Source organism: Dasypus novemcinctus, chromosome 13, assembly GCF_030445035.2.
Source record: "Dasypus novemcinctus isolate mDasNov1 chromosome 13, mDasNov1.1.hap2, whole genome shotgun sequence".
NCBI lineage: Eukaryota > Metazoa > Chordata > Mammalia > Cingulata > Dasypodidae > Dasypus > Dasypus novemcinctus.
Window position 1 is genome coordinate 15,202,817 of NC_080685.1, and position 11,200 is coordinate 15,214,016.

General features: G+C 51.2%; 1 long non-coding RNA gene across 1 annotated transcript; it reads left to right on the forward strand.

Annotated features, from left to right (window-relative positions):
* Positions 1 to 457: 457 nt before the first annotated feature.
* On the forward strand, positions 458 to 3,315 carry LOC131273130 (uncharacterized). The gene is made up of 2 exons (XR_009180292.2): positions 458 to 1,092; positions 3,081 to 3,315. It is a non-coding gene; the product is annotated as an uncharacterized lncRNA (long non-coding RNA).
* The last annotated feature ends 7,885 nt before the right edge of the window (positions 3,316 to 11,200 follow it).

Sequence of the window (11,200 nt, forward strand, 5' to 3'; positions counted from 1 at the left end):
AAATCAAGGTGTCATCAAGGTGATGCTTTTTTCCTGAAGATGAGCTGCCCACGATCTTGGGCTCCTCTGCCACATGGCCAGGCACATCTCCCTTCTCTTCCAGTTTCCGTTGCTTTCAGCTTCTTGTTTCCGCGACCTTCTGTCTCCATCTGAATTTCCATCTCGTGTAAAGGACTCCCATAGAAAGATTAAGCCCCATCCTGCATGAGGCGGTCACACCTTAAGTGAAGCATCTTCAGCACAAGGTCCTACCTACAGGGGGTTCACACCCACAGGAATGGGGAAACTTGAAGCACATGGTTTTTTCCCTAGAATTCCTATCGTTCCAAACCACCAGAGCACTTAGCACTGAAATATGGGAAAATCATACATACCTTGTCGAAAGCACATGAAAAGTCCGAATTTCCCCATATCCCTTGAAGTTGCCTGAGGACATGCAAAAGGTGACTTAGGGACTAGGAAGTGGTGGGAGGTTTCTTGGAGCCTCCTGATTTACGATGACGCATACCCACTCACGGCTCTGCTCAGCGGGGCTGATGCTAGGAGCTGGGCTCTGGGCACGGCGGCCCACCGAGCTCCTGGCGGACAGCCCCTCCTCCCTGGAGGTCAACGGCCTGCTGGGGAGGCCACCTACCAGGGGTAACGGTTCAAACCCACGTAGAGAGCCAAGGTCCACGGAGGCTCTGGTGACGGGGACAGCGAAATGAAGCTGTGGCCCCGAGCTGTTCCCAGGCCCCGGCAGGCAAACCTCTGTCTCACCTTGCTCCCACACGGCCCTCGGCCTGGGGCTCGGCCCGGGATGAGACAGGGTGGGGAGGCCCACCGGCCCCTGGGGGTGTCTCGGTGGCTGTAAACGCAGGGCAGAGCAGAATGCCAAGCAGCAGATCTTGAAGGACGAGTACCAGGGTGACAGCGCCTGCTTGTCCCCAGGATTTGGGTCATCTGGCTGTCATCTCGTCACATCGTGCTGGCTGTGGGTGTCTGCCTTCCAGATGCCCCTGGATTTGCGGTCAGAGGCCAAGCGGGTCTGACGACAGCATTCAGATGGGCAGAGCAGCGTGGAGCTGCAAGGTCAGCCTCCCTGAGACCAAGGTCAGAGCCACGGGAACAGAGACACCTGTAGGTGCTGTAACAGGCAGGCAGGAGAGCTGGGTGAGGATTGGGGGCCAAGACGTAGCATCCCTGATGTCTGTGAATGAGGGTTAAAGGGTTTCTTTGGTTGGCACATTCTCATGGGGAGTGACACATTCTTTTGTGTATGTGCTCTCGGTGTGTCTACCTTGTGTCTGCACTGAGTGGAATGAGGCAGTGTCCTTGAGGAGCGTGGAGCTGGGGTGGGGAGAGAGACACTTGGGAACAGTGAAATTACTAGAGGAAGGCGCCCTGCCTGAGGGCTGAGGCTGTCGGTACTGGGGGCAGAGGGCTAAGAGATGCAACAGAGGCTCTGCTTAGAGGAGTTGGGAGAGGCTTCTCAGAGGAGTCACACTTTAATCAGGGTTTTGAAAGATGAATAGAAGTTTTCCAGGCAGTGAGATGAGGAAGGGCATTTCAGACAGAAAGAACAAGGCAGGACAAATGAGGAACCTGATAAAAAAGACATAACCGGAGAGTGTAAACTACAGTCCATGCTGTGCAGCAGTGCTCCAAAATGGAGTCACCAAAGGCAATGAATGTGCCACACTGATGAAAGAGGTTGTTGACGTGGGAGGAATGGGTGGGTGGGGTGAGGGGTATGTGGGAACCTCTTATCGTTTTTAATGTATCTATGTATCTTAAAAAAAAAAAAGACCTAACCAAGAATGGCAGGAGCAGGAGAGAGCTGGTGACTTCATTCAAATGAACCGAAGGTTGTTTTAGGAACACTGTGGAGATCAGGTCTTCTCTTTCTAGACCCAGGGTTCCTAACCAGGGGTCCGTGAGCTTGAATTGAAATGCCAAAAAACATTATTCTTGTGGGGACATGTTGGTGTGAGTGTGAAATATTTATTAAATAATACACAGTAGAGTATGGACCAAGTCAGGGGTCCATGGTTTTCACCTGGCTTGCAAAGGGGTCTGTGGAACAAAAAAGGGTAAGAACCCCTGCTCCAGACTGTGGATACAAAAAGAGATGACAGGTGTCATTCCCATTTTACAGGTGCCAAGATCACACAAGTATTTAAGTGGCAGGTCTAGTTTTCAAACACGGTCTGTCCACTACCCCGTATGGCTTCCCTGCAGAGGGAGCAGGTGTTTTGGACTAAGGCAGGATTTGGTGGCAGGATTTGGTGGCGGTGAAAGGCAGGGGTGTTTCCTGAATGGCTGTGGGGTCATCCTGCCTGAGGTCAGGAGGCTGGTAGTCTAGTGGCTCTCAAACTGTGGTCACTGGAAGGTTTTCCCCAAATGTCATCAGATGTACCACGAAACAAACATGTCCTACGCACATCAGCTCTCTATAGCTCTAAATCTGCAGGACCTCTCAGAGCCTTTAGCCAGCTAATGTGTACAGAGAGTTTTTAGGAGGAGAATGCATATTTAGCAGTTTTCGACACATGGTCCAGGGACCTCTGGGGTCCCTGAGACCCTTCCAGGGAGTCTGTTAAGCCAAAACTCCTTTCAAAACAAAACTAAGGCATTACCTGCATTTTCACTCTCATTCTTTCATGAGCGTACAGTGGAGTTTTCCAGAGGCTGCATGATGTATGATATCACAACCGACTGAATGCGAAGGATGACATGAGAATCCAGCTCTTAAGCCAGATACTAAAGAAATGTGCAAAAATGTAGAACAATTTTTACACTATTTTTTTGTGGGAGAAATATCATTTTTCTTAAAAAACACAGGTATTTCTGCTAACATGTAGTGAGTTTGTTATTGTTTAAAAAGAGATTTATTTCTCCCCCCTCCCTCCATTGTTTGCTCTCGGTGTCCATTCGCTGTACACTCTTCTGTGTCTGCTTATATATTCATTAGGAGGCTCTGGGAACTGATCCTGGGACCTTCTGGAGTGGGAAAGAGGCCATCATTCTCTTGCGCCACCTCAGCTCCCTGCTCTGCTGTGTCTCTTATTATTTCTCCTCTGTGTCTCTTTATGATGCAGCACCAGCTCTCCGCGTGGGCCAACACTCCTACGCGGGGTGGCACTCCTGCGCTTACTCCGCACAGGCCAGCACTCTGCAAGGGCCAGCTCACCACCCGGGCCAGCTTGCCTTCACCAGGAGGCCCTGCGCATCGAACCCTGGACCTCCTATATGGTAGACGGGAGCCCAATTGCTTGAGCCACATCTGCTTCCCTAATTGTTATTTAAATTAATAAATATTTGCAAAAGCTTTGAGTTTCAGCTTCTAATATAGTAATCACTGATAGATATGACCCACGTAAACAAGAGTCTCTGGGGCTCTTGAAAATTTTTAAGTGTAAAGGGTTCCTGAGACCAAAAGGTTTGAGAACCACTGGTATATAGTACTTCCTAACTTATTTGATCGAGAAGCCCCCACTCCCCATCCATACTTCTAGGTCTGGTAGCAACTGTGAGCATCTATTGCAAGTAGCAGACTAGATGGCCTTTTGTAGAGCTGGAAGGACATAATAGCATAATAGATAATAATTTGGAAAATGGAGTGAGGGGATCCTGAGTCCAAATCCTGGCACCCACTATGACTTAGGGCACATCGTTTAGGCTTCTGAGCCACTGTGACCTCATCCATATGAGGATGGTGACAGTCATAATAACCATAGTATCAGTAACAATAATATGACCTACACTCCAGGGATGCTGGGAAGATTACATGTGAAAATGCCTGCCAGCACTTGATACGTAGCAAGCATTCAGGAAATATTTGCTAATGTTACTTCTCTATTACTACTCTATAGTAATATTACCGCTATGATCGTATTTTCATTTAAAAAAATGATAAAAGACATTTTAATCTAAATCTATGAGGAATGGAGGAAGAATTTACCCTGAAAGTGGGTAAAAAGGAAGAAAGTAGTAGAAGAAATGGCCTCTGTGGGGTGAGGCCCGGGCCCCCAGGGAAGGGCTGGCGGTGGGCTTTCCGCAGCGGGGCTGGGGGGGTTATCAGGGAGGGGCCGGGGTCTGTCAGCCTGTGGTTTCCGCAGCATTGAGTTGCGAGCTAAGCCCCGTACCCTCGCCCGGCCGACCCCAGGGCTGGTGGACTCCCAAAGGTGCCCGGCGCCCGAATGCGTCGTGGCACAGGCTCCCTGGCCGGCACTCTGCCAGCGGTGTTTGAGAGGCCAGGAAACCAAAAGACCAGCCACCATTGTCTGGGACCACCAAAGTCTCTCCCCTTGTCGAGCTTTTACTCGGAGTAACCCCTTCTTTGGCTGATGGGGTGAGACCAAGAGACCTGTCTGACCTTGGTGTATTTATAGTCAGGAAATAGGAACGTTTCACAAGAGAAACCAGAGCAGGGAGACCAAAAGGGTCCCCCGGGGAACAGAGCTCATGTGAGTGTGTGTGCATGGGCAAATGCACATGTGTGTATGTGTGCATTTGTGTGCATGCATGGGTGTGCACGTGAGTATATGTGTATGTGTGAATGTGTATATGTGCGTGAGTGTGTGTGTGTATGCCTGAATGTGCATGCACAAGCCTGTGTATGTGTGCATTTGTGTGAGTGTGTGGGTGTGTGGATGTGTGTGTTTAACAATTTGGTCCAAAGACTTGATTATCTCTAGAAGGAAGCCTGATTGAATGGATCAAGTTCAAGCGCAGGACTTCTGTCCTTTGAACTTTAGTTTCTCTGTCAAATGGGACCAGTGCGTAGGTCCTTGATGTGCCTCTACGGTATGTGGAAGTAACAGAATTAGTAAGCTTTGCAAACAGGAAGTGCTTGGAAAGGCATTTGTTCCCTTCTCCAAGCCAACAAGTAACCACTCAACTGTTGGCCAAGGAGGAAAAAGAATATTAAAGCATCAGTGGCTCAAATATCTGTGGCATCCTAAGGTTTCTTTCAAGTTTCTCTTGTCATGGAGTGACAGTGCCCAAGGACAATCGGCCCAGGGAGAAGGTGCTTCAGTCTTCTCTGCACAGGATGCTCTTGGCTCCCAGGTGCTTCTCTTCCGGTGGAAGCTGCTTTGTGGCCTTCCAGACAGCTGGGGGCAGCTCTGGGTGAGGGGTGGAGGGGCAGAGCCTCCTGACTCTGATAATGGCAGAGGCAAAGAAAGGCTCAGATAAAGAATTGGACAAGAGAAGAATCGAAGAGAAGAAGGAGCATATCCACCAGGGCTGCAAAATGGAGCTGTGTCCTCTAATGGAGGAGGGTAGGTGAGCAATTCTGTGGCTGCCCGCTGTCTGCTCTTCATTCTGTGAAAGAGAGATAATGCCTGTGTTAGATGATGGCCAAGAGGTTAAACAGTCCCTGAAATGGCCTCAGAGATGGGATGTCAATGCAGTGGTAACCCGGCTTGGCTAGGTGGCAGATTTATAGAGGTGCCACTTGGCCTAGAGGTACAGTGACCATATACTTTATTGTGCAGGCTGGGACACCTCTGGGAGGATTAAAAGAGGTGCCATGAATAAGTATCTTGGCTAAAATAAACTGGGACTGTCTGGGTAAATGGGGACCTATGGCCATCTACCTGGAGGTCAGGAGAGGGTAATGGAGAAGCTTCAATACATGGCGGTTTGGCCAGGCCTCTGCCCAAGTTGAGCGCACAGGTAGAAGCAGTCCCAACATTTCTGTGCGGATGGCTTGGCCAGCTGGGGATATCTTGGAGAAAAGACAGCAGGAAGTTATGCAACTAGTGTAGGGCCCTTCCTGGAGGTCTGGTTTGAAGATCTAAACTAGGATTTGAGTCATCACAATACCTCCACGTTCTTCAAAGCACTTCCACCAAATCCACCATTTCATCAGAAAATCCCGCCCAGCACTGCAAGGGTGGATGGGACAAACGACCATTTGTGTGTGAGGAACTTGATGTACCCAATGCTACTCAGGCTGCAAGGGGTGAGTTTATGTCCCCGTGTCTGGCTGAAAGAACATTCTATCCACTCTGCCACCAGCTGAGACAGGAGCTAAGGCCTGAGTTTCCTATCATTCATTCCTACCTGACTGTTGACACTCAAAAGGAGTGCAGAAAATTAGGAAGGTGGTGTCCCGCCTCGTGCCTTGGAAATGAGAACCCCATGGTAGACGGAGAAGGAAATGATGAGAGGCTGCCTGGACGCTGGGCCCAGGCTCCCCCAGGGCTGTTTTGCGTTCTCATGGCTTGATACCACCAACTGAGCCCAGGGCATGGCACCAGCAAGAGCTCAGGGAGGGTGGGCTGGGGGATGAAGGGCCATAGAACAACAGAGAGCCATTTGCTACCTCTGCCATTGCATGGAGTCAGAGGAAGTCAGAGGTGAACGTGGCCAGGTGATCATCTCCTCCAACTCCCTTACTTAAAAGATGAGGAAATGAAAACCCAGACTGGGAGGAGAGGGGGAAGGCAAGGGGGCTCAGTGCCTGCTCCACGCCAGGGATTTCACTCATCTTAACCTGAGGTAGGAGAGAGAAGGGGAGATTAACTCTACTGCCCAAACTCACAAGGTTGGGAAATTGGGGAGACAAGATTTAAACCCAGTTCTTGGTGTGACTCCAAAGCCCACGCCCTTTGACTCGGCCTCTTCCTGAGGGTGCGTGAGATTAAGTCCCTCATCCAAAGTTGCTGCCTCTGCAGGAGGCCAGGCCAAGCTGCAGGTGGACCGACCCATGTCTAAGTCCCTTTGGAGCCAGCTCTCACTGTAAATATTTTCTCTTTCAATTTGCAACCCTAGGCAGTTACCAGGGCTGCCAAAGTCAAGATAAATTGAAAAAGAGGAGCCACCCCCTTCACTCGAGTGAACCACGGACAATTTCCAAATGACTCTGAGGCCCTAAAATGCAACCACCCTGAGAGGTGAACACTGAGTTCTCTTTGTAGATACTGGGAGGGTGAGATTTTCCATGACCTCAGGAGCACTGGATAAGCCAGAAGCAAATAAGGCCCAGAGATGGGAGGGTGGGGCATTGTCACAGGCCCCCGGACCCTACCTCACCCCCAGGAGAGGCCCACGGGGGCTCTGGGTAGGGGGGACAGTGGCAGAGTTGCCGTGAGAGGGCAGTCGTGGATTTAGCCCTCTGTCGCGCCCCATTTCCCTCCTAGGATGGTGCCAGGCGACCAGGGGTCTGGGCAGGTGTGGGAGTATCCAGGAGGAGAGGCAGGTGGAGGTGCCCCTGGCAGGTGACCCGATGCTGTCCGATATCCGAAATCCAGAGGAGGTGGGGGCGGTTGTTCTTGAGAAGATTGGGGGTCCCCCAAAGAAGGGAACAATGGAGCCTCATACGGTGGCTAGTGCTTTCTCTAGAGAGGGGCTGGGGTCCCCAGGCAGGGCAACGAGGCAGGCGGTGAAGGGTGTAGGCAACCGTCCTTGAGACAAGGACCCAAGGTCCAAATGAACAGGCTGTTCTGGCAAGCTGCCCGCCACCCTCCCCTTGGCCTGCGTCCAGGGACTGCTATCTGCAGAGTCCTTTGGCTTCTGGGCTGATCGTCACTTACCACATCCTTGAGGAACAGGTCAGCACAGGTGGCCCTCGTCACACGCGGGATCGATATTTGGAACTTTGACCTGCACCGACGTTAACTGGGCTACTCAGTGTTTCCTGTCCCTCGGCTGCCGCTGGGCTGTCGCCCTGCTCCAGTAACACACTTGTCCCTTTCCGTCAGGAAACTCTGTTCGCCGTGCAAGGCCCGGCTGAACTGGCCTCTTCCTCCACAGGCCGGCTTCTTTTCATTTTCTAACTTGTCTAAATTAAGAAAATGGTAAACGTGCCCCAAAAGAGAGAGCAGAGTGTGATGCACTCTCATCCCCCAGATTCCGCGCTGATCAAGATTGTACCACACTGGCTTTGCCTGCCGCTTTTTTCCTCTCTTCTCTTTTTTGTTTTTCTGAGTTACTTTAAAAGCATCCTGTCATTTCACTCTTGATTTTGCATCTCTAAAACCTAAGGACATTTTCAGACATCACGAACTCGTGGTTATTAGGCCTAAAATTTAGCAATAATTCCTTGCTTTCGTCTGATACCTAATCCATATGGAAACTTCCTCAGTGGTCCCCAATTTTCTAACAGTTGATATTTTAAAATTGGGTCCACAATGATAGTTGGTTGGGTTCTTGAAATGTACAATGTCACACACATGGCTTCTTGGCTTCTTGATCCTGTCCTCAGCTCCCTCCCCCACGTGCCCATCTTAGAGCCCTCAACCACCTGCTGTGAGCTGGCCTCACCACCCCTTCCAAAACGTGAGCCTTGCGGCAGGCCCGACGTGCCCAGTCATCTCTGTGTCCTCTGTGGTCCCCGTGACAGTCCATTGTGTATCACAAGTGCCCCAGTGATTTCTTGAAACTTCACTTTATCAGAGAGATCATGGAGAGAATTTGTTCTCTGAACATTCCAGTCTTGAGATGTTGAAATTCCCCATTGCTGGGAGTGACAGTTGGGTCAGTAGGGTTTTGTACACAGAGCAAAGGATGAACTCGATGACGTTTAAGGTCCATCATGACCTGCGATTCAGTGACCCTGAGTCTGGCTCGGGTCAGACATGGACTTTGTCCTCTTCTCGTGGTTAAATTCCACCGGCTGGCATGATCTGTGGCGGCAAATCAGGCCATGGTTTCTTGCCATCCCTTTTACGGCTTAGCAAGGGGCAGGACGGGGCTTGCGGTGTGACTGAGTTAGGCTGTTGGGAGGGGGGGCCTGGCGTGTCGGGGAGCAGGGCCTCCTGCCCCTCGCCCTGCTTTCGGAACGGGCTCTCTGATCGCACAACCTCTGACCTTGTTTGTTTCTAGAGGTATAATCTATAGGCCTTGTTGAGAGCAAAAGAGAAAGTATGGCTTAGGTTAGGGAATCCAGCTTTATGATTCATGTAGTCGAGGAGCTCTTTTCGAGGACCTACCATGTCATGCCTAGACTCTAGAGGTCCAAAGATGGCCAAGGACGTCATGGTTTAATGACAGAGACAAATCCTCAGTGCTGTGACGTAAGGGGTGAGGGCTTCCCAGGAGAGACAGCTTCTAAGCTGAGTCTTGAGGGATAAGACTTGGTAGAAGAAGGGGGTGGGGAAGAGGGAAGGACACTGGCCGTATGTTCCAAAGAGGGAACAGCATGTGGAAAGAGAAACGGCCCTCACCCCCCCCCCCCCCCCCCCCCCCGTTTTCAGAGATGGTTGTAATGTCATTCACACAAACGATTTTTTTTTTTTTTTTGGTAAAAAGACGGGCCTCAGGGAGGCCCAAGAGGAAGAGGAATTAAAGTTCTGGAGACAGAATCTCTGGGGAGTAGGTTGGCACCCTGACCTTTCCTTCCACCCTCGAAACAACCATCCCTCCATGAAGGAACTAAAGCCCCTCATTCGTGCCAGTCGGGAGGGAGCAGGGGCCCGAGGGTTCAGGGGGGACACCGGTGCTGTGTTTTAGGCCTGGTCCCACTGGAGCAGTGTCCCCTCGAGCCCTGAGGTAGCACCTCCACGGCTCTCGTGGGGACGGGAGACCCATGGCAGCAAACCCTGCCTCAGAGCATGGAGAAGCTGCTCTTCCTGAGGCAAGTGCGGCCTGCTTCACGTAGGCTGACAGAAAAGCCTTGAAACACCAGACTGGGCCCCAAATAGGACTAGTGGGTGGTTTAGATACGATAGGAAAACCACGTGGTTTATGGTGAACAACACGTTATTAAATATGGTTAATCCAGTCACAGTCTTGAGGAAGAGTTTTCGTCTCTTCTCCAGGTCAGGTGATTTTTTTTAAAAACCTCTAACGAGATCACAAGTGTTCCTTCCAGAAGAGTTCCGTGAACACTTTTAAGACCCCTTGACCCTGAAGTATTTGGCACTAAAGCGATCACCCTAGCCGGAGGCACTTCGCTTTGAAGCCTTCCTTAATTAGAGGAAGTGAGGAGACTACCAATGACCCAGCAGCTCCTACTGCATGTCAGACACTGTTCTAGACACTTCCACACATACTCTTCTATTTATTTCTCATTAACTCCACCAGCCACTTTTATGAATATCCAGGCTATTTCTACAGGTGAGGGAACCAACATTTTGAGAGAGCACATGACTTGTCGTGTCATAGAGGAAGTAGCAAAACTAGAATTTTGACCCCAATGTCCACTCTTCCCTCTGCACCATGACCATTTTATACTTAATAGGTGGTGCTTAAGATTTAGCTCTCAGGTTGGCATGTCTGGATTTGAATCCAAGCTCCAACACTTACTCTGGACAAGTTTCTCAGCTCCTTTTGGCCTCTGTTTCCTTGCTGTAAAATGGGATAATGAAGGCTCCCTTCCCACAGGAGTGTCACCAGGATTCAATGACCTGGTTATTGTAAAATGCTCAAAACGATGTGTGGCCCAAGCAGCACCCATGCGTGATAACTGCCACGAGAGTGACCTTGGGCTTAAGATCAAGGTGACCCTTTTTGCCTTGGCTCGTCCCATGTGGGGAAAGGACAAGGTGCTGACATGTTGTTGAGGCAGCACAGTTCCCCTGGACTCAGGAGTTAAGGAAGGGGGACCCTTGGAACAGAGCGTCAGCCAGCACTGGGCTTCTCCCTGGCAGAGAAGAGAAGAGCTGATGGCTGCAGCGGGCGCCAGACCCTGTTGGCGTCACCTGTCTCTCGGAGGATGGCCCTGCTTGATAGGCCAGGCACCGAAAGGTCAGGGGTTTGAAGACTAAGCTTCCTGCAAACCTCCCTGACCTCAGAGATGCCACAGCGCCAGGGGACTGAGCACTCCAGCTGGGGCAGGTCAGACCCCCGAGTGCATAAAACGAGGCTTGAACCCAAAGCTAACTTGCCCAGGAAGCAGTGGCCAGAGGAAATCCTTGTCTGCTGGGGCCAGAGGCAGTGGCCCTGCCTAGTGAAGGCAGAGCAGGTGCGGGGACTGGCTCAACTGAAAAACTGTCTGTTGGTCTGTCCACTGGGCAGGCAGACCAAACAGCAGGGGGCTGGGCCCAACACCAGGGGTGAGGCGCAAACGCGAGGGGGTTATCCAGCAGCCAGAGAGGAAAGCCACCCAGGCAGGGAGGCGCCGCAGAGCCCTGGAAAGCAGGGAGGAGCGGGCGGCACCCAGGAAGATGAGCTGAGCCAAATTCTAAGGGGGTAGTGAGAATGTCCTGCGGCCCAGGGAGAAGTCAAGTCCAAGGCCAGAGAAGGCCAGGGAAGAGCAAACAAGAGCAGA